Genomic DNA, 25,012 nt, shown 5'->3' with positions numbered 1-25,012 from the left:
TGTATTCAAATTGTCGAGAGAATGCAATTATCAAACTGGTTTAAAAACAGGAAAACTAGCCCTAGCTGGTGCTCACTGGTTCAGCCTGAGGACTGAAGGGTTGCTGGTTTGATTCTGGTCAAGGGCATGTACCTTGGTTACAGGCTCTATTCCTGGCCCCCAGTTGGGATGCGAGCAGGAGGCAGCCAGTCAATGTGTCTCTCTCCTATTGACATTCCTCTGTCTCTTTCCCTCCCTCCCTCCCTTCTGCTCTCTCTGAAAAGCAATGGAAAAAAAATGTATATCTTTGGGTCATGATTAAAAACAACAATAAAAAGAAAAACAGCAACACTATAACACATCCAAAAAAAAAAAAAAAAAGTAAAGGAGCGTACTGAGGGCGCAACCACCGCCACCAAGAGGCTTCTCAACAGGCCCAAGAGTGAGATGACCTCGGAGGAGCTGCAGAAGCGGGAGGAGGAAGAGTTGAACACGGGCCCACTCTCCGTGCTCACGCAGTCCGTCAAGAACAACACCCAGGTGCTCATCAACTGTCGCAACAACAAGAAGCTCATGGTCCCGGTGAAGGCTTTTGACAGGCACTGAAACATGGTGCCGGAGAATGTGAAGGAGATGTGGACCGAGGTCCCCCAGAGCGGCAAGGGCAAGAAGTCCAAGCCAGTCCACAAGGACCACTACATCTCCAAGCTGTTCCTGCGCTGGGATTCCGTCATTGTGGTCCTGCGAACCCACTCATCGCTGGCAAGTAGGGGCGTGCTCCCTGCTGTCAAAACTCACTCCCCCATCCTGCAAAGACCCGCCTTTGACATGAGAACAATAAAAGCCTGGTGGGTTGTTTTTGTTTGTTTTTTCTTAAAGGTGAGCAGAAATGAACACATTTTTAAATTTTAAAAAATACTGACAGTTTCACTAACAGTTGTTTCTTAGTAAACCTAGAAAAAATATTATTCAAGGAAAAGGAAACTGAATCTGGAAGTAAGACTTGAAGATCAAACAGAATTATAAACTAAGAAACAGGCAAGTATTTGGAAATATCCAAACAAGCATTGACTATATAAAATAAAAATTATTATAGGGTGATGTTTAAGGCATTAAAAAGTGGAATTACAATTCTAGTATTAAAATTCTGGAGAACCTATGATCATCTCAATAGATTCAGAAAAGCAATTGCTAAAATTTAATACTGTTCATGACAACAATTCTCAGTAAACTGAGACTAGATGGGAATTCTGTTAATCAGATAAAATGTTAATATCTTCATTTATTAATGTGACACGGAATACAAACACAGTATCTAGAGCAGAGAAAATTATCTACATACAACAAATAACTGTGCCTGTTCCTATTTGCTCCAATTCTTATCCCTAAGGTGAGGCAATGAGAACCTGATGATAAATCCTACATATAATGGGGTCTAGTACAGACAAGGAATCCCAGGAATATAGACTTGGGCACTTATAAAGAAGAGAGACAGACATCTCCTTACCCTTTCTGAAAGAATGGAAGAAAACCTTTGCTCCTTGAGCAGGATCCTAGGTCCTCATGCTTATCTTTTTGAATGGAAATAAATCTCTTCATGCATTCATCTACTGATAGGCACTTGGGATGTTTCCAAATCTTAGCTACTGTAAATAATGCCGCTATGAATAAAGGGGTGCATATATTCTTTCTGATTGGTGTTTTGGGATTCTTAGGATATATTTCTAGAAGTGGAATCACTGGGTCAAATAGTAGATACTTTTTTTTTTTTTTTGAGAAAACACACTGTTTTCCATCTTGGATGCACCAGTCTGCATTCCCACCAGGAGTGCACTAGGATTCCTTTTTCTCCACATCCTCACCAGCACTTGTTGTTTGTTGATTTATTAATTGTAGGCATTCTGGCAGGTGTGAGGTGGTGTCATTGTGGTTTTAATTTGCATCTCTTTGATAATTAGTGACACTGAGCATTTTTTTCATATGTCTCTTGTGGTACATTACACAGTGGAATGCTATGCAGCTATAAAAGGAAGACCTCTTAACCTTTGAGATAGCATGGAGGGACCTGGAAGGTATTATGCTAAGAGAAGTAAGCCAGTCAGAGAAAGATAAGTATCACATGATCTCACTCATATGTGGAACCTAATGAACCAAATAAACTGATGAACAAAGTAGATCCAGAGACCCAGAAGCATAGAACAGACTTACAAATTTCAAAGGAAAGGGGCAGGGAACGGGAAGAGGTAAACCGAAGAACTTAAGTGCATATGTGCATAACTCATGGACACAGACAATAAGTGTGTTAGGCCTGGGCGGCAGGGGAGGGGGGGGGAGTGCAGAGTGGAGGAGATCAAAGGGGGGACAAATGTAATACTTTGAACAATAGAGATAAATTTAAAATAAAATAAAATAATAGAATAGATTACAAAAACAAAAAGAAAATAAAACTCTTCAGAAGAGAGAAGACTAGTGACCAGCTTTACCATTAAAAGGTGCCGCACCCAGAACCAGAGAGGAGGGAGCCGGATTTGGAAACATCCCAAGTGCCTATCAGTAGATGAATGGATAAAGAGATTTATTTTCATTCAAAAAGATAAGCATGAGGACCTAGGATCCTGCTCAAGGAGCAAAGGTTTTCTTCCATTCTTTCAGAAGGAGTGAGGAGATGTCTGTCTCTCTTCTATATAAGTGCCCAAGTCTATATTCCTGGGATTCCTTGTCTGTATTAGACCCCATTATATGTAGGATTTATCATCAGGTTCTCATTGCCTCACCTTAGAGATAAGAATTGGAGCAAATAGGAACAGGCACAGTTATTTGTTGTATGTAGATAATTTTCTCTGCTCTAGATACTGTGTTTGTATTCCGTGTCACATTAATAAATGAAGATATTAACATTTTATCTGATTAACAGAATTCCCATCTAGTCTCAGTTTACTGAGAATTGTTGTCATGAACAGTATTAAATTTTAGCAATTGCTTTTCTGAATCTATTGAGATGATCATAGGTTCTCCAGAATTTTAATACCAGAATTGTAATTCCATTTTTTAATGCCTTAAACATCACCCTATAATAATTTTTATTTTATATAGTCAATGCTTGTTTGGATATTTCCAAATACTTGCCTGTTTCCTAGTTTACAATTCTGTTTGATCTTCAAGTCTTACTTCCAGATTCAGTTTCCTTTTCCTTGAATAATATTTTTTCTAGGTTTACTAAAAAACAACTGTTAGTGAAACTGTCAGTATTTTTTAAAATTTAAAAATGTGTTCATTTCTGCTCACCATTTTTTTAAAAACAAAAAAAACAACCCACCAGGCTTTTATTGTTCTCATGTCAAAGGCGGGTCTTTGCAGGATGGGGGAGTGAGTTTTGACAGCAGGGAGCAAGCCCCTACTTGCCAGGGATAAGTGGGTTCACACAGTCCATCAAGAACAACACCCAGGTGCTCACCAACTGTGATATCTTTGGTTTATTCCTTACATTATGGAAACATTCAGTCTTTCATCATTAAGTATGATATAATCTTTCAGTTTTTTAAAAGACATTCTTTATTAGGATGATGAAATTCCCTAGTTTGCTAAGAATTATTTTTATCAGAAATGTACAATGGACTTCCTCAAATAATTTCTGAAAATATTGTAATTATCATATAATTGTTCTTTTTTCCATCTGTTAAAAATGGCAAATTACATTAACTGATTTTTATGTGACTAAATCTCATATTCCTGGGATACACTACACTTGGTTGTAACATTATTTTTACATATTGTTGAATTCAATTTGTTAAAATTCTTTTAATTGCTTAAAATTCTCTGTGTCTATATTTATGGGAGTCTACTTTTCTTGTAGTGCCTTTACCTGGTTTTGCTATCAGGGTAATGCTTGTCTTAAAAACTGAGTTGGAAAGTATTCCCTTCTCTTAATTTTTAAAATATTTGACATAAAAATTGTATTATTTTTCCTTTAAATGTTTGGTAAATTCATGAAAGCAGCTGGGATTTCTTTGCTGAAAGTCCTAACACTGAGCATTTAACTACTTTAATAAATGCAGCCTCTCAGTTTCTTTCCTTTTGAAAGTTTTGGTGCTTTGTATCTTCACATGTCCATTTTACCTAAGTTGTTGAATTTACTTATTAAAACTCCCTCAGTATCTGTAAAAAAAAAACAAAAACACAGAAGGAGAACCTAAGGGAGCTTTGGGACAGCATGAAACAAAACAACATCTGCATACTAAAAGTGTCAGAAGGAGAGGAAGCTGAGCAAGGAATAGAAAATATGTTTGAAGAAATAATGACTGAAACTTCCCTGATTTGGGGAAGAAAAAAGTCACACAAGTCCAAGAAGCATACAGAGTCCCAAATAAGATGAAACCAAAAAGACCGACACAGAGACACATTATAATTAAGTTGGCAAATATCAATGACAAAGTAAGAATCTTAAAGACTGTCATAGAGAGACAGAAAGTTTCCTACAAGGGATCTCCCATGAGAATATCAACTGATTTCTCAAAAGAAACACATCAGGCCAGAAGGGAATGGAATGAAATATATAAAGTGATGCAAATCAAGGGACTGAATTCAAGAATACTCTACCAGCCAGGTTATCATTCAAAATTAAAGTTGAAATCAAAAGCTTCACAAGCAAAAAGAAGGCTAAGGGAGTTTAATGCCACCAAGCAAGTAATGCAAGAAATGCTAAAGGAACTTCTGTAAAAAGAAGAAGCTGAAAGGGAAGAAGAAACACAGGCATAAAAAATAAAAGTGACGACAAACAAATACCTATCAATAATAACCTTAACTGTAAATGGACTATATGCTCCAATCAAAAGACATAGGATAGCTAAATGAATAAGAAAACATGACACATATATATGCTATCTACAAGAGACCCACCTCAGAACAAAGGAATTACATAGACTGATAGTGAAGGGATGAAAAAAATTTTTCAGGAAAATGAAAATGAAAAAAAGCTGGGGTAGCAATACTTATATCTGATAAAATAGACATTGAAGTGAAGGCCATAACAAGAGATAAGGAGGGCCAATTCATAATAGTAAAGGGAGAAATTCAAGAAGAGGATATAACTCTGGTGAACATATATGCATCCAATATAGGAGCACCCAAATACATAAAAAAACTTCTGGAAGATATCAAGGGAGAGATCGACAGCAATACAATCATAGTAAGGGAACTTAAGACCTATTGACACCACTGGATAAATCCTCTAAACAAAAAATCAGCAAAGAAACATCAATCCGAAAAGACTCACTAGATCAGATGGAACTAATTGACATCTTCAGAACATTTCACCCCAAAACTACAGATTATACTTTCTTCACATGGGACATTCTCTAAGATAGACCACATATTGGGACACAGACAAAGCCTCTCCAAATTCAAGAAGACAGAAATCTTATCAAGCATCTTCTCAGATCACAATAGCATAAAAATAGAAATTAACTACAATAAAAACAATGAAAAAAATCAAGCACTTGGAGGCTAAATAGCATGCTATTAAACAATGATTGGGTCAACAGAGAGATCAAAGAAGAAATAAAAAGTATCCTGGAAACAAATAGGAATGAAAACACAACAATCCAAAATCTATGGGATACAGTGAAAGCAATGCTGAGAGGAAAGTTTATAGCTCTGCAGGCCTACCTCAAAAAAACAAGAAAAAATGGTAATTAATTATCTAACACTGCAACTTAAAGAATTAGAAAGAGAGCAACAAGAAAAGCCCAGAGTAAGCAGAAGGAAGGAAATAACAAAGATCAGAGAGGAAATAAACAACATAGAGACAAAAAAAAACAAAAACAAAAATATCAATAAAACCAAGAGCTGGTTCTTTGAAAGGATAAACAAGTTTGATGAATGTCTAGCCAGGCTCACCAAGAAACAAAGAGAAAGGACCCAAATAAACAAAATCAGAAATGAAAGAGGTGAAGTTAACAACAGACCCTACAGACATACAAAGGATTGTAAAAAAAAAATATTACAAACACATCTACTTCAACAAACTGGACAACTTATATGAAATGCACATATTCCTAGAAAAATACAAGCTTCCAAAACTCAAAAAGGAAGAATAAAAAAACCTGACTAGGCCGATAAACATGGATCTGAGACCAAGATTACTATATACAGCAAGGCTATCATTCAAAATAGATGGTCAAATAAAGAGCTTCCCAGACACAAGAAAAAAAAAAGTGGCTAAAGGTGTACACTACCATCAAGCCAGCATTAAAGAAATGCTAAAAAGGACTGCAGCAATGAAAAGAAGAAACAGAGAGAGAAACCTAGGCATACAGAATTAAAATGGCAATAGATAAGTACCTATCAATAATAACCTTAGATATAAATGGATTACATTATCCAATCAAAAGACATAGGGTAGCTGAATAGATACAAAAACATGGCCCAACTATATGCTGTCTACAAGAGACCTACCTCAGATCAAAAAAATATATATCTTAGTAAACATTGTATTCCCAAATAAAAAATTCCAGTAATAGCAACTATTGATTTGAGCATGGAGTAGCTCATACTGAAAGTACTGTTTACACACTTCAGAATCAAACTCCCAAGGGTCAAATTTTGGCTCTGATATTTACCTGCTGAATGACTTTGAAAAAGTTTCTTGATCTCTCTGTACCTCTATCTTTTTATATTTAAAATGAGGGTAATAAGCCCTGGTTGGGTAGTTCAATTGGTTGGAGCCGTGGTCGGCAAACTGTGGCTCGTGAGCCACATGCGGCTCTTTGGCTCCTTGAGTGTGGCTCTTCCTAATCCTTAGGAGTACCCTAATTAAGTTAATAACAATGTACGTACATATATAGTTTAAGTTTAAAAAATTTAGCTCTCAAAAGAAATTTCAATCTTTGTACTGTTGATATTTGGCTCTGTTGACTAAGAGTTTGCCGACCACTCGGTTAGAGCATTGCTCTGATACGCCAAGGTTTCAGGTTCAATCTCCAGTCAGGGCACATACAAGAATCAACCAATAATGCATAAATAAGTAGAAGAAAAGATCAATGTCTCTCTCTCATAAATAAATAAATAAATAAATAAATAAATAAATAAATAAATAACATGAGGGTAAAAATAATAGCATCCAAATGTGTAAGACTGTTGTGAAAACCAAAGGAGTTGACATGTGCAAAATAATTAGTACAATGCCTGACACATAATGAGCACATAATAAGGGTTAGCCTGTGAGAGTATAATTTAGTACAACCACATCAGAAAACAATTTGTCAACATTTAGTCAAAATGTACAAACTCAAAACACAGCATTCAACACCAACATGTAGGCCCTCATAAGCCTTGTCAACTGGTTGTCATCTTTAATTGAATTGTTACTTTTCTTGATTTTTTTACTTTCTAGTCCTCATTGCCACTTTTATGGACATTTTAAACAAACCACTGACTAATCAGCATTTACAAAGAATGACTGTAAAGTTGACTGAACATGTTCACAGAGTGATACAGCAGAGGAAAACATTAAAATAAAGCAGAGATCTGCTATATCCTGCTATCTATGACAAATCTGTAAAGAACCCCTTCGCCAGCCTGCCAGTGTTCCAATCCTGTCTCTGCTTTCTAAGTTATGTAGCCTAAGAGAAGTCATTTCACTTCTCCAAGCCTCAACTGCCTCTTCCATTAAACAACATGATTTCTAAAGTCATTTCCAGCTTAAACATTCAATTTTAGGAAGCAGAAGGATGCCCTTCTGATAAAGCAAATGCTTTCCAACAGAGTTGGTGAAGGAGTGGACATCATTCTCAATGTTACCCCTCAGGTGACCTTCCCAGAGGTTCCACAAAATGATCTGATTCAGGATTATCTCTAAAAGCTTAAGTCTTTTAATGTCTCCATTTTTCAAGGTGGAAAAGGGCATTCAAAAGTTCAATAAATCATAATCTACTATATAATAAAAGGCTAATATGCGAATTGACTGAACAGCCCAATGATCAGTAGCTATGATGTGCACTGACCACTGGGGGGGCAGACACTCAATGCAGGAGCTGCCCCCTTGATGGTCAGTGTGCTCCCACAGGGGGAGCGCCACCCAGCCAGAAGCACAACGGCGGTGACGGGAGCCTCTCCGGCCTCCACTGCAGATGGGCAGTAAGGAGTGAGGGGTCCCATACTGTGAGAGCCCCAGACTAAGAGAGGGATGTCTGACTGCCAGGCAGGACTAAGCCAGCAGGCAGACATCCCCTGAGGGGTCCCAGATTGCGAGAGAGCACAGGCCGAGCTGAGGGAACTACCCCAGTGCAAGATTTTTGTGCACTGGACCTCTAGTTGTTTCATAAATACTAAAAACAGAAGTCACATTGTGTGACCAAAGAAAAGAGACTTCAAAAGACTTCTACCTGGAAGAATCCTATATAATAAAAGGCTAATATGCAAATTGTCCCCTCCACTGGGAGTTCGACCGGGATTTCAACCACGGGGCAGGGCCAGCCACCCAACCTCCAGCATCCCCTCCCCCTGACTGGCCTGGCCCACCTGGCCCCCATTGGGGTGGGCCGGCTGGACCCCACCCATGCACAAATTCATGCACTGGGCCGCTAGTATTTCATAAAATATTAGACATTTGGAAACAGTGGCCAAATGGTTTTCTTTCCATTACAGCTGTATAAGAAAGATAATTATGAAAATCCAGTTTTATAATTTGTTATATTTGAGTACCACGGTTAAAATGGCAGACTCAGAGAACACAGACACACACAACAGTCAAGTGTCTGAACAAAATTTGTTTTCTATCATCTTAACCAGGTGAAACCTTTTCTGCTTACTAAAAGCTTTCAATTTAGAAGCTTAAGTAGGAAAGCTAGAAAGCTATGAATAAATGGTATTCTCTAATGCAGTGGTTCTCAACCTTGGCTGCACATTAGAATCACCTGGGAATCTTTTTAAAATCCTGATTTCTGGGCCTCATCCTCCGGAAATTCTGTTTCTTTGTTATGGGGTGGGGCCACAACATTAGTAACAAAGAAACAGAATTTCCAGAGGATGAGGCCCAGAAATCCGGATTTTAAAAAGATTCCCAGGTGATTCTAATGTGCAGCCAAGGTTGAGAACCACTGCCCTAGTGCTCTAGTGGGTTGGTTTTTAAAACAGATGGATTAAAATTTAATATTAATTTCTATTTATTAAATTTCAATTAATTAATATAATTTTGTCTATTGAAAATAGCAATTACCTTTACCTCTAGTAGCTACCTAGAGCATTTAAAATATCATGTAGCTCTAGCCAGTGGGAAAAGCACCATCCCTCAGACTAAAGGGTCCTGGTTTCAATTACAGTCAAGGGCACATACCTTGGTTGCAGGCTCAGTACCCGACCCTGGTCAGGGTACGTGCAGGAGGCAAACAATTGATGTGTCTCTCTTACAGCGATGTTTCGCTCTGTGTGTGTCTCTCCCCCTCCCTTCACTCTCTCTTAAAATCAATGGAAAAAGTATCTTCAGGAGAGGATTAACAACAATAAAAAACTCCATGTATGGTGCTTGATTTCTGAAGTTATCTAAATATCAAGAAAAAGAGCCATGTGGAAAAAAAATGGTAATGTCTTGTCTGTATTACATTGATTCTATCCACTGTTCATTTAGCCCAGTACTCACTCTGTGTTCTTCAGCTCTTAACTCTGAAGGAAGCCTTGCTGGGAAAGGAAAAAATGTGACTACTGTCTCTGCTAATTCTAACAGCCCAAAGAGGCTCAGACACTCTGACCTAAGTCACCCCAGAGAGTCTCAACATCCAGGGAGTCTCAACTTTCCTATGTAAATATTATGCTGTGGCACAGTATCGGGCTGGCCTTTCTCAAGTCATGAAGGACTTAATAAGATAGGAAATTAGAGAACTGTACAACATGAAAGATGTGTGTCAATGTTCCAGAATGTATTCCTTCCTTCTATCTGCAGGTCCTAGTACGGAGTTGCTCAAGAAGTCACTATCTATCCATCATGAAACATTAGCCCTCCAGATGGAATGCACATTCCCTATCCAATTTAAACAAGAGTGGGGCTCAAGGTGGGGCGATAGGGAGTTCTGCTGCCATTGTGTAGCTGTGGCAACCTCTGCCTATTAGGAGGCTAACATAGTCTGGCTTTTTTCTTCATTTTCTTCACATGAAAAAATGGGAGACAGTCCTTCCCATATTGGCTCTTATCCTCAACTATTGTTCAGTTGGTGTCAAGCAATTGAATATCAGTATCTACATGGATTTAAAGGTCAGGTATACTGTAGGTAATTAAGTAATTCTATATTCTGTTATTGCAACTGCTTTCCTGCATGTCACTAAATAAGAGAAGACAATCTAGCTGTGCTCATGCATTCTTGCCTTGAATCAAGAAGGGATGTCATTCACCGCATATAGTGTAAGATTCCACTCTGTGAGGCACTGTGCTAGTAAACAGGACAGGCATACTCCCTGCCCTCGTGGAGGACCGGACTAGTGATCATGAAAATGAAATTTTAGGAAAAGGGGTACAAGGAGAGCCTTCCCCCCTCCCCCTGAACCCAGAGGGACATGTGCCACATTTTCCTAAGCACAGCAATAAAGTTCAGGGCTGTATGTGTCCTTAATCAAAAGTAATGTGGTCTCATTTAAGATATTTCTTGGCAAAAGAGTAACAGTGGATTTATTTTCAGGCAGAAGAAAATCTTTCCATAATTCATAAGTCAAGAAGTCAAAGGAAATGACAAGAAATTGTATTTGTGAAAGAGAATAAATAAGAATGCATTTTACTTAATCAAGAAGGCAACATATTTGGCATGAGAAGTGAAGCTACTGAGTGTCTGAAGCATTCCTCCTGAAAGCATACATTTGTTCTTTTTTATTATCACGAGCATCTCTGCATTTAGTAAAAAGATGCGGAAACCAGAAGAAAACTGGTGGAACACATCACTATGGGCAAGATGCCTGAATCTTTCAGCTCAAAGCAATTTTGGCTTCAGAGAATGCAGAGAATACCAATGACATCTTCATGTGCTCAGTCAAACAGAATTAGATAATATAAGTGACTAGATTTTTCTCTCTCCTAAAATGCTTCTCTGTAGGCACAGATAGATGCACAAAGCATTTCTCTGTATTAATTATTTATCTATAATAACATATTCCTCTTCTGATCATTGTAATATTCCTTAGGCCAAAATACAGTCAGAATATATATTTTCTAATAAGTATCATTTTAAAACATTATGAATAAACATATTTTATACTTTAAACTAGATTAGTATTTTCAATAAGAAGTAATAATTTATGATTTAAAAGTGCACTTATTTTTTTCCCTCTGGAAATGATTTATTACAAAAGAATGTCATAAAGCTTATATTTCTTATAGAATACAATAAAGAGAACAATGAAATGGTATTTGTTATTCATATAATGTAGCCCAGGAAAGTGAAATTGAAAAAAAATCATAACACTGATTCTCAAAAATTACAGGGAAAATGAAAGTGACACAATACCTCTAGAGAAATATTTGTTCCATGCTAAATTACTTTTATTTGCTACTGTTCATTTAAGATTTTTTAAAAATAAAAAGCTTTAAATGTTGTTTCTCTCCTTTACTACTGAATTTACATACAACTAACAAAACAGCCTTTTCAATACTGCTCTCTCTGATACACTAGATCAGATGGATCTAACTGATCTTTACAGAACATTTTACCCCAAAGCTTCAGAACATACATTTTTCTCAAGCACACATGGAACATTCTTAAAAATAGACAATGTGTTAGGATATAAAACAAGCCTATACAAATTCAAGAAGAATGATATCATACCAAGCATCTCTTCAGATCATATGGCATGAAACTGGAAATCAACTACAATAATAATTTTAAAAAACCTAAAAACACTCAAATACATGGATACTAACTAGCATATTATTACACAACTAGGGGCCTGGTGCACAAAGTTCATGCATGGGGGGAAAGGGGTTCCCTCAGCCCAGCCTGCACCCTCTCCAATCGGGGACTCCTTGGGGGATGTACAACCACCGGTTTAGGCCCAATCCTGGCAATTGGACATTCCTCTTGCAATCTGGGACTGCTGGCTTCTCACCACTCACCTGCCTGCTTGCCTGATCGCCCCTAACTGCCCTCCCCTGCCAGCCTGATCTCGCCTTCAACTTCCGTCTCCTGCTGGCCTGATCTTGCCTCTAACTGCCTCTGCCTGCCTGATCACACCTAACTGCCTTCCCGTACTGGCATGATCTCACCCCCAAGTGCCCTCCCCTGCTGGCTTGGTTTCCCTCAACTGCCCTTCCCTGCTGGCCTGATCTTGCACCCAACAACCTTTCCCTGCCGGCCTGATGTCGCCCCTAACTGCCTGTGCCTACCTCATTGCCCCTAACTGCCCTCCCCTGCCAGCCTGATCTCGCCCCCTACTGCCCTCCCCTGCCAGCCTGATCTTGCCCCCAACTGCCCTCCCCTGCCAACCTGATCGCCCCTAACTGCCTCTGCCTCAGCCCCCACCACCATGGCTTTGTCTGGAAGGCAGTTGGATGTCTGGAAGATCGCCGGTCGACCCAGTCTAATTAGCATATTACCCTTTTAATAGTATAGATAGATTATATAGGATAGGATTGCTTAAATGGCGGGGGAGCCTTTTTCAGCAGGAGGAGATGCTTTTGGCAGACAAAAACACATCATCCTTATATCTGGACTGATAGCCAGCCATATGCACTATACTACCAAACTGGTCACGAAAAAATTGAACCACTTTTTTACACCTTACACCAAATAGCCGTTGCCCTTAAAACCCCTCCTCAGCCCCCACCTTAGGTTCTGATCTCGCAGTTCACCCAGATTAGGTTCTGATTTGTCGGTTTCTATGCCAGTCAGCATCTCTGGGCCTATCTCTGAGCCTGATCAAAGAGGCGGGGCTGATTAGTAGACCCCAAGGAGGCCAAGAGAGAAACAGAGGCTTGGCTGCTGGTGAAGCTGGGAGAGGAAAAGAGAGGCAACAGTTGATCAGCAGCTGCCACAGAGGCTGGGGATTAGACCCTGCCTCTCTCTCTCTGCAGGCCTCCTCTCTAGGCCTGATCCACAGCCCCCTCACAGTCAGTCACTGCACCGGCACCCGCTGCAGTCAGTGCTGGGTAGCCACAGCAACCCAGCACTGAATTCCGGTGTTCTGGTCGAGCCTTGGTCATTAGGGACTCTGGCTTTTTATATATAGAGATGAATGGGTTACCAATAAGGTCAAGGAAGACATAAAGAACTTCCTGGAAACAAAAGAAACTAAACACACAACAACCCAAAACTTAGGACACAGTGAAAGCAGTCCTGAAAGGGAAGTTCATAGCACTACAGGCCTAACTCAAGAAATAAGAAAAAGCCCTAATAAACTACCTATCCTATAACTGAAAGAATTAGAAAGAGAACATCAAGAAGAGCCCAGAGGAAGTAGAAGTAAGAAAATAAAAAAGATCAGAGCAGAAATAAATGATACAGAGACTAAAAAAAAAAAATACAAAAAATAATAAATAAACAATTAATCCAAGAGCCAGTTCTTTAAAAAGATAAATGAGATTGATGAACCCTTAACCAGACTCATCTAGAAACAAAGAGAGAGGATCCAAATAAGTAAAATCAGAAGTGAAAGATGCAATATAACAACAAACATTGCAGAAATACAAAGAATTGTCAGCAAATATTATGAACAACTATATGCCAACAAACTAGACAATCTGAGAGAAATGGAAAACTTCCTAAAAACATATAATCATCCAAAACTCAACCAGAAAGAATAAAAAACTTGAATAGACCAAAAACAATTAATGAAATTGAAGCAGTAATTTAAAAACGCCAAGCAAATAAAAGTCCTGTGCCAGATGGATTTACAGGACAATTTTGCCAAATATTCAAAGAAGAATAAGCACTATCCTCCTCAAACTATTCTAAAAATTTCAAGAGGAAGGAGCACTCCCATGATCTTTTTAAATGGCCAGCATTATCCTAATTTCAAAACCAGATTACAACACTAGAAGGAAAAAAATTATAGGTCAATATCCCTAATGAACACAGATGCTAAAATCCTCAACAAAATATTAGCAAATCAGATCCAGCAATCTATTAAAGAGATCATACACAATGATAAAATGGGATTTATTCTGGAGATGCAAGACTGGTACAATATTTGCAAATAAATAGATGTGATACATCACATAAACAAAGTGAAAGATGAAGATCATATATCAATAGATGCAGAAAAAGCATTCAACAAAATTCAGCACCTTATTTTGACAGAAGTTCTCAGCAAAGGAGAAGTATAGGAATCATACAGCAACATAATAAAGGTCATATGTGAGAAACCTTACATCCAACATCATACTCAACAGGCAAAAACTAAAAGTGTTTCCCTTAAGAACAGGAACAAGACAAGGATGGCCACTTTCACCCTTCTTATTACACGTAGTACTGGAAGTCTTAGCAACAGTGATGAGACAAGAAGCAAAGATAAAAGGCATCCAAATAGGAAAGGAGGAACTAAAATAATCATTATTCACAGATGACATAAAGACTCCACCAGAAAACTACTACATTTAATAAATTAATTCAGCAAGTAGCAGAATACACAAATTAACATCCAGAAAGCAGGGGCATTTTTATTTTCTTACATATGTTTTTATTAATTTTGATAGAGAGGAGAAGGGAGAGGGAGAGACAGAAACATCAATGAGAGAGAAATATCATCGATCATCTGCCTTTTGCATATTCCCCCACTGGGAATCAAGCCTGAAACCTGGGAATGTACCCTGACTGGGAATTGAACCAGTGTCCTCCTGATTCATCGGTCGACACTCAACCACTGAGCCATACTGGCCAGGAAGCAGTGGTATTTTTTTATATTAACTAGAGGCCCAGTGCACGAATTCGTGCATGGGTGAGATCCCTTGGCCTGACCAGCAACTGGGGCTTATTGGGGCCTGCCAGCTGGAGGAGGGACCGCGGGAGGTTGGCCGGCTGTGGAAGGTTGGCTGTGACAGCTCACTGACCACCAGGGGGCAGCTCCTATGTTGAGTGTCTGCCCCCTGGTGGTCAGTGCATCATCATAGCTACTGGTCAACTGGTCATAACTGTCGTTTAGGCTTTTATACATATAGATAATAAACTCTCAGAAAGAGAAACTAAAGAAAAAACACACAAAACAATCCCATTTACCTTTGCAACAATAAAAAAAAAAAAGATATGTAAAAATAAACTCAACCAAGGAGGTAAAAAACATCTACTCAGAAAACTATAACCATTGAAAAAAAGGAATAGAGGAACATACAAATAGCCATGTTCAAGAATTGGAAGAATTAACATCATTAAAATGTCCATACTACCCAAAGCAATCTATCGATTCAATGCAATCCCTATTAAAATAATAATGGCATATTTCACAGAGCTAGAACAAATACTCCAACAATTTATATGGAACCCAAAAGATCCCAAATAGCTGAAATAATCTTGAGAAATAAGAACAAAATTGGAGGGATTGCAATACTTGATATCAAACTATACTACAAAGCCATTGTAATCAAAACAGTCTGGTACTGGCACAAGAACAAGCATATAGACCAATGAAATAGAACAGCAACCCAGAAATTGACCCAAGCCATTGGCTGGGGGGGGGGGGGGAGGGAAGGGTTAATTGGAGGAAAAGGAGACATATGTAAAACTTAAGACAATTTAAAAAAAAGTATTTGACAAAGGAGGCAAGAACATACAATGTAGTCAAGACAGTCCCTTTGAGAAATTGTGTTGGGAAAACTGCACAGACACATGCAAAAAATGAAACTAGACCACCAACTTACACCATACACAAAAATAAACTCAAAAATGGATAAAAGAATTAAACTTAAATTGTGAAACCATAAAAAAAAAACTAGAAGAAAACTTAAGCAGCAAAATCTCTGATATTTCATGTAGCAGAATTTTTTCCAATACATCTCCTAAGGCAAAAGAAACAAAAGAAAACATAAACAAATGTGACTACATCAAAATAAAAAAAGCTCTGAACAGCAAGAGAACCCACCATCAAAATGAAAAGGGAGCCCACTGTATGGGAGAACATCTTTGCCAATGATTCAGCTGATAAAGGTTTAATCTCCAAAATATATAAAGAACTCACACAACTCAACAAAAGGAAGACAAGCAATCCAATTAAAAAATGGGCAAAGGACCTAAATAGATACTTCTCCAAAGAGGACAAACAGATGGCCAAGTGACATATGAAAAAATGCTCAAAGTCACTGATCATCAGAAAAATGCAAGATAAAATCACAATGAGATAACACCTCATACCTGTCAGAATGGCTATCATCAATAAATCAATAAACAAGTGCTGGCGATAATGTGGAGAAAAAGGAACCCCTGTGCAGTGCTGGTGGGCATGAAGACTGGTGCAGGCACATTGGAAAACAGTATGGAGTTTTCTCAAAAAATTAAAAATGGAACTGCCTTTTGATTCAGTGATCCCACTTCTGAGAATATGTCCTATTAATCCCAAAACACCAATCAGAAAGAATATATGCACCCCTATGTTCACAGCAGCACTATTTACAATAGCTAAGACTTGGACACAGCCCAAGTGCCCATCAGTAGATTAATAGGATTTTTTTTTTAGTGGTACATTTACACAATGGAATACTATGCAGCAGTGAAAAAAGGATCTCTTACCCTTTGAGACAGCCACTTTCTCACTGGGTCTTGCATGGAAAAATGGGCTCTCTGCGGTCTCTTTTATATGACAGGAATCCCATTCATGAAGTCTCCATCCTCAGGACCGAATCATCTGCCGAAGCCTCACTTTCAAATAGCATGGCACTGGGGATAGGGTTTCATCCTAGGAGTTTGGGAGGAGAGGAGACAAACAATCCATAGCAAGAACTCATTAAGGAGATTTCACAGGTCACCTTCGGTCAGCCTGTGTTGCACACTTTGACAGTTAACCACAAAGAAAAAATGAAATTGTATGAGTGTTTTCAATTGAGTGAAGTCATCATTCCCTGTTCCCTTTCCTTTGACATTTTTGGTAATTCCAGCCCTTGTTTAGCACAGTTAAATTACTTCCTATGAAAAGATTGGCTCACTAGGCATCTAATTTCATCACAGTACTATGATCCAAACTTAAAGTTCTCCAGAAGCTCCTGTCCAGTTGAGATTAACTTTCCAGAGGCACAGATGAAGTTAGAGTTGATTTTTCAGGTATTCACACCACCCACTTCATTTGCTGATGCGAAGTCTCCATTCTCTCCTTGTAGGATTCAGAGAGGAGGGTAGGAATGAATGGTTGGAAAAGCAGGGTGTGTGTGTAGAATAATTTAACTTATTACTTTAGACTTTAAACTTTTAACATTTTGGGTACATTGTCTTATTTTGTTCAACAGGACAATACCGGCATTTCAATTTTGCAAATGAAGAAGCTGAGGCATGGAGGAGATAAGAGACTTTCCCAAGGTACCAACATTTATTCATGCTGTACTGGAGAGTAGATATCAGGCATTCTAACTCTTACTCTAGCATCTATATTTTTGCTATTGAGTCCTTTGCATACATTCTCTTTAATTCCTCAAGAAACACCATGTTTTCATGGAAAACATATATTCTAAAATATCTTATTTTAATAGAGAATTGGGGGAAGGGAAGCCCTTTTGAAAAAGAATAAAACCTTCCAACCCTTTCCCCCTCATTATCCTTGTTGCATGGTGGTCAACAGTACAAACTTATTCACATCTTGTCTCTGTCACTTACCAGCTGAATGAACTAGAGCTGATTGCTGGAGCTCCTGCAGCCCAGGGCTGCTGAGAAGACCAACTTTCGTAATGTATGTGAAGTGTGTAGTGCAGTGCATGGCACGTCATGAGTACTCAGTGAGAGGGGCTGCTGCTGCCCTTCAATCTGCATCCTAGATGCTCAGATCTGCAACCGGCCCCAGACACACAAGTGCGGACATCAAGACCCACCCACAGAGGAGATGTGCTTTCCCAAGGGTACACGGGACTTTAATCTCCTTGCCTGCAGGTGAACCTGTCAGGACGCCTAGTCCAGTGTTTGTTTCTTTGTGTTCAATAAACCCTCTTTAAAACAACAAGATAAATAGACGTAGAGAAACAACGTTTGTGAAAGTTAATGCAACGTAAAATCACTCTACTAACAAGCTTCCTCTTCTTTCCTTCCAGTAGCCTGAGTGTTTTCTGTGTAAACAGTATCTACTTTAAAATAATTTTACTCTTGCTGTTGGCCTTTCTAATGTCATGTCGTGCTTGAAGTATCGTCTTTGAAGAAGCATCATAAAGAATGTCATTTGATTCAGTTTGGGGTTTCCTTTACTGAATACGCATTAGCTTCATAAGAAGTATTTCTTTTCATGGGAAGAAATGTCAGATGAGTAAAACAGTACAATATAAAATTATCTACTACATCAATGTGCTTTTCTTTAAAGTCCACTGGTTCCTGGCAGTAAGCATTATACAGTGTGTTAAGTTCAGAATATCAGACTTTTGAGTTTCTGAGTTATGTGTACATAGTATTCAATGCTTCTTAAAATTGCAACATTAGGTTTAATAGTACCTTTCAAAATGCTGAATTCCAAGATAAGATGGTGGTGTAGGTAAAAACATCCTCCCACAACCACATCCAAATTACAACAACTAAAGGACAGAACAACCACCATTCAGAACGGCCTGAAATCTAGCCGAACGGAAGTCCTCAAGTAGGGACTTAAAAAAGAAGCTACATCAAGACTGGAAGGAGCTGCAGGGAGGCTGAGCAGGCTGGTGGATAAAAAGCAGAAGGGATGTCATAGCTGCAGAGGTCCCCCCTGAGGATTGAGGGGGTCCACGTCCCACATCAGCCCCCTCCAGCCCAGGGTCCCAGTGCCAGGAAGAGAAGTCCCCACAACTTTAGGCTGTAAAAACCAGCAGGAATTGTGGCTGAGTGACCAGGAGGCTGCTGGAGTCCCAGGGAGTTCCTCTTAAAGAGGCAGCACACAGACTTCCTAGGACTCACTCTGTGGGAACCACGACAGGGTCCCCGGATAGTCCATCAAGGCCAATGGGAGCACAGAGGCCTTGTTACCAATACACCAGAATGGCCAAGGCTGCTCTGAGAATCATTATCAGACTCTGAGCCTGGGAACCATGAACAGCTTCTGAGCCTGGGAATCCTAACTGAATTGCACAGGCATGCCTTTCTGTAGCAAAGGCTGATGGCAAAGTGCCTCTTTTGTTAGAGCTTGTTTGAGCTGTCACTGACCAGAAGTCTGAGAGAGAGAGAGAGAGAGACAGAGACAGAGAGAGAGAGACAGAGAGAGAGAGAGAGAGAGAGAGAGAGAGAGAGAGAGAGAGCACAGCTGGGCAGAGCAGAGGCCAGAGAGAGCTCAGAGAAGCAGAGGCAGGAGACACAGAGAATGTAGCTCCTATGTGTGCAGGAGAGAGGAGAGCTCAGAGGGAGCTGAGAGCTGGTACTGCTACACATAAGCCTAAGAGGTCCCAGAGAGCTCAGATATAGCTACCATGTTACCCAGCCAGTGTGCTGGGCAGGGGAGCCGGAGAAGCCGCTGAGCCAGCGAGGCTACTGCGGCTGTAGCTCCGAGAGAGAGCTCAGGTGCCGCTATAATGTGAGGCGGTGAGTCTGGGGCAGCGTGTGGCTGCTCGGATCATAGCTGTGGGTACGGAGACTGATGCTGCTTTTGTGGGAAAGATGTATCTGTTCACCAGCAGGTGCACGGCTGCCTGCCTGTATGGACTTTGCTGTGAAGAGCCGTTTTGCCTGTACAGGACTGTTGTGCCACTGACTTCTGCAATAAAGACGCATTCTTATACACCCACAACCTCTCATGGGTTCTCCATCTAAGACCCCACATCCTAGGAGGTCCAGCCCCAGGCAGAGGGGCTCGGACCTGACACCTGTTACTAGTGAGCAGAGGATAAAGGAGGAACTTGGACTAAGTTCCCAACAGTTAGCACAGTGGGCAGTGTTTGAGGAAGAACCAGCCCTGGTGTAGTCGGGAAGAATTTAGAAGAATATATGCTCTCAGAGCCACTCAGAGCAGCAGAGCTTGTGCAGAGCACTTGCTGGCTCTGGCACACCCCCTCTGGGCTCCAGCACTGGGGCAGCGGCTGGAAAGAAGCCAGGGACAGACCTAACCAGTTTGGCTCAGTGGATAGAGCATCAGCCTGTGGACTCAAGGGTCCCAGGTTCGATTCCGATCAAGGGCATGTACCTTGGTTGAGGGCACATCCCCAGTGGGGAGTGTGCAGGAGGCAGCTGATCGATGTTTCTTTCTCATTGATGTTTCTAACTCTCTATCCCTCTCCCTTCCTGTCTGTAAAAAATCAATAAAATATATTTATAAAAAAAAAAAAAGAAGCCAGGGACATGCAGGGAGAAACTGAATTGTCTGGCATCAGGGCAAGGGCTGGGGGCAGTTTTCTGCCAGACGAAAGTGCTGGCAGAGGACATTGCTCCTTTTCTGAGCCTTTCACCCACAGAACTAGCAGCGGGCACCGTATCTGAGCCTCCATCAACCTGGCTATCACATTGTGATTCCCTGAGGCCCTGCCCCACCCACTTGCAAGCCACCCAGTAGCTTTTCCATATAAATGGCCTATCTTGCCTCATGTTTTGGATTTTCCTGATATCTCTCAAACAAGCAGCATCGGGCCGCTACATACCCTGTACCTCGTGCTGACTGGCCCCAGGCCTGGCACTAGAGGCAGCAAGCCTCGGAGGCCCCAGAGCTGGTGCACCCGGTGGACCGCTTCAGACCAGCCCTGATTACCACCCTACCACCTCCAAGAGCAACACACTCAAGGGGCGGATTTTGCGGGCACCAAAGCCGCACTGAAGGAAGTCCTGCTCCATAGGGTCGGCTCCTGTACAGCAGCTCCTCCACTGTAGTCGCAGCCGGTCCTCACAGCCTAAAAGGGTTGATAAGTTATTCTTTGAGAGTATTTGGTTTTCAACCAAAAGATGAAACTGACACACAATAAGTGGGGGGATGTGAAAGAATTGTATGAGATGGTCCAAAATCAAGAGTAGCTGTTTAAAAAAATATTCGGTCTCCCACTAAGCACACTCTCAGTTCATCAAATGCGCTGGAGGCTGATCCTTTGTAAGGCCTGTGTGTTGTCCAACAATTTGACATAAGCACAGAGTTTCCCAAGAATCTATACTAATAATAGAGGAATATGCAAATTGTCCAGGATGCCATCACATAATGACCAATCAGGATGGAGGCAAGGCCACAGCAGAGAGCTCTCAGCATGCCTGTGCCAGGGGTCTGAAGGGCATGGAGAGGAAGGAAGAGCAGATGGGCAGTTAGGGAGATCAGGCCAGGAGGGTACAGCAGTTAGGGGGATCAGGCTGGCAGGGGAGCAGTTAGGAGCCAGTGATTATGGATCACGAGAGGGATCCCGGATTGGAGAGGGTGCAGGTTGGGCTGAGGGATGCCCCGCCCCCCACCCACCAGTGCACAAATTTCATGCACAGGCCTCTAGTATTTAATAAACACAATGTATGCCTATTGTCTCAAATAGTAACATACTTTACTATTAAGAGAGCCCTGCTTAATACATTTTATTGTGATATTTGGGAACAAGAAGATTAGGTGTTCAGAACGGTTTGTTTGGGGAGAATATTTATATCGGGAAAAAATATTTATATTGGAAAAAAGTTTACTCTTAATAGAGAGGAGGAATAATCAGAATTAAATAATTAGAGCTATGATCTTTTTTAAAATATATATATTTTTATTGATTTCAGAGAGGAAGGGAGAGGGAGAGAGAGGTGTAAACATCAATGATGAGAGAGAATCATTGATCAGCTGCCTCCTGCACATCCCCTATCGGTAATCTAGCCTGCAACCCAGACATATGCCCTTGACCGGAATTGAACCCAGGACCCTTCAGTCCACAGGCTGACACTCTATACACTAACCCAAACCAGCTTGGGTGAGCTGTGATCCTTTTTAACTGATGATGCTTTCATTTGAAATAAGCACTAATTCATTTAAATGATATTTATTAAGAGTCTGCTATGTTCAAGGCTCTGAGTTAAATGCTATATTAGTTAAATCATGTCCTTCCATTCAGTGAGCCTACAGTGTGGAAGAGTGCACAAGACATGCATGGAACGTAAAATGGAAACAATGTTGATAAGAACCAGAGGAGGTGTCAGATTTTAAGTTGTGGGTAATGAAGCAGAGAACTATTTAGCTAGAGAGGTATTAGAAGAAGAAAACACTAAGGTATAAAAAGCTAGACAAATATTAAAAATACTATTGAGTTAGCTAAGTAGTGTATATAAAGGAGATCAGGAGGAAATGTGTTAAAAGGGAGTTGAGACCGATCAGGGAGGACCTTAACATTAATTTCTATTTTATTTTTAAGACAGTGATGAGGCACTGAAGTTATTTAAGCAAGGAAGTAATGCAATAAGAGCTGTAATGCAGCATAATTTTCCAAGAATGTGAACTAAGTGTGAGAGACGCACAGAAGTGAAACCATTAGCCCAATGAAGGGGGCAATAAAAAGCAAAGAATGAGCTGACATGTACTATGGCTCATAAGGGCTGGAAAACCAACTGCATCTGTGGAATGGGAGTGGATCACAGGGGTGAAAGAAGACAAAGGAATCAAGAACAACCCTTCCACTTTAATTCAGAGTAACTGGAAGGAGGCTGACACCACAAACAGAAGTTAGCAACTCAGGTGCAATTTTAACAGTAAAGTGATGTATTCCATATATTGAATATGATGCCCTAGCGAGAAATCTACTAGTAGGTGAAGATGTTAAGAAGCGAGTTAGAGATGTGGATAAATCATGATTCAGAAGTTATGAATCATAATGGAGATACAAGAAGAATTCATAAGACAGGATTAGACTGCCAAGGAAGGGAAGTGAGGAGGAGAAGAGCTGTTCAAGGCAGGTTACTGGCATAAGAGTCTCCTAGGACTACCACAAACTGCATGAGTTAGGCTAGACATCTGAAATCAAGGTGTGGGGAAGAATCCATCCTTGCCTCTTCTAGATTCTGGTGGTTGCTGGTAATACTTAACATAGTAGGCATGGAGCAACATAATTCCAAACCCACTCCAATCCTCATCTTAACTTGATTGCCTCTGCAAAGACCCTACTTGCAAAAAAAGCCATTCACAGACAGTTGTGGTTCCCGCCACCAGCAATATAACACAGTGATGTCTTATCACCAGTAAGTACCTCATGGAAATGGCTGATTTTAATGGTGCTTGCATCATTTTGATTTTCTATGTGTACTATCCTCACTAAACAAAGTTGAAAGCATCATATGAAACTTCCTAAGAAAAAAATACACCTAATTTAGTAGTATCAATTTTTTTATAAGTAAAGCATATAAAGTAATACAGGAAGTGCCTCCAAACCATCCTTACGTTGTAAATAATCCTCATAGAAGTGGACTTATGAATTTTTAAAAGTTTTTTAAAGAAGGTAGGGCAAATGTCATTATTTTCGTTTTTGACATAAGCTTCATCGGCTTTAAAAATCTTTCAGTATAATTTGGAAGAAGATCCCTTAGGCATTGAAATTGGATGGCACAATTAAATACTTTCTTATCAGGATGGTATTTCATACAGGTTTCCCTTAAAAAGTCAATTATAACTGTTCTTAATGTAAAACTACCCAGACACGGAGATGCAAATTTAAAATAACCTTTCCGACCACATCTAAAATGTAAAACACATGGAAGGAAAGGGAATTTATATTAGACTTTTTATAATTGCTAAGACTCGTGAGGAATTATCAGGATTCTCAATTACTCTACATATTCTGTCCCAGCAAAATGAAAAAGATACCAAAGCTGTGATTTTCTGTCTTCAAAACACATTATCCCCTGAGACAGACACACTCACTAATAAGGCTTATAATTTTGGGTAGGTAGGTGATGGGAAAGAAAAGTAAGACCTAGATTCCAACTCTATTGCAAAAATAATAGTACGACAATACACCACAATTTCTCAGCCACACAAAACCAAGTAAACTCAGGAAATTAGCATGACAAAAGAGGTGAAACAGATAAAATAGCTGTCACTACACCTATTTGCTAAAGGTGACAGGCACACTTTTATCTAAGAAGAATTTTTTTTTCTCTTTCTTTAAACCTCTCTATTTCTGTTTGACAGATTATCCAAATATATTTTTTCCCATATGCTGCCTTAGCTCTTGATATGCACTTCTAAAATCAATTAATACGGCATCTTAATTTTCTATTATGAGTAGAAAATACTCACTAGACTGCCTCTAGAATCAATGAACACATCATACGTTAAATCAGCATTACAAGTCTGCTCCCCCAAGTCTCTGTGTGCCAGGAGAAAGCAATGTTCCCTAGTGCTTCACTGCACCATCAGCCCCGGGCACAGCCTGTGCCCGCAGCAGGCACTCAACAATATGTTGAAGAAGGAAAAAAGTGAGGAAGGGGAGGAAAGAAACAAGCAGTAAATTAGGAAAGGAATGGCATCAGGACAAGAGGCAAATGGCTTAGTAGAAGCAAAACATGATAATTTACAGCCTTATATTAAAAGAGCAGTCAGAAAAAAATAGTGAAAGCGAAAGTAATAATTCTAAAATCAACATAGCATTGGGATTGTTTGGGATTTGGGTTTGCTTGATTATTTTAGCATAAGGGAAAACGACCAAGCATAGCACAACTGTCCCTATCAGAAATCATGCTCAGAATGTGGGGGAAGGATTTTTGACCCAGGGGATATGAAAACTCCACATGCACTCGGGTTTACTATGGTTTTCCTCCATAAACTGGCCTCCAAAATGCTTCACTTCAGACACATAAAAAATATTATTTATAATGCAGCATATTTTCTGACGTCTCCAGGGAACTAGAGTAGCACTCTATTAATAAAGTAGGAAGAATGTCTTTTCAGATTAAAAAGCCTTCAGTAATAATTGAAGCATTAATGAGACACTGCAGAGAGACAGAAGAGTAGGTCTTATCTCCACAAACGTATACAAGCCGCTTCCTTTGTC

General features: G+C 39.9%; 1 pseudogene; it reads left to right on the top strand.

Annotated features, from left to right (window-relative positions):
* Window positions 1-392: 392 nt before the first annotated feature.
* LOC118662640 lies at window positions 393-749 on the top strand (annotated as a pseudogene).
* The last annotated feature ends 24,263 nt before the right edge of the window (window positions 750-25,012 follow it).

This window comes from Myotis myotis, unplaced genomic scaffold (genome assembly GCF_014108235.1).
Source record: "Myotis myotis isolate mMyoMyo1 unplaced genomic scaffold, mMyoMyo1.p scaffold_m19_p_10, whole genome shotgun sequence".
NCBI lineage: Eukaryota > Metazoa > Chordata > Mammalia > Chiroptera > Vespertilionidae > Myotis > Myotis myotis.
Note: the sequence above shows the minus strand (reverse complement) of the source record. Positions and strands in the feature narration are given on the sequence as shown.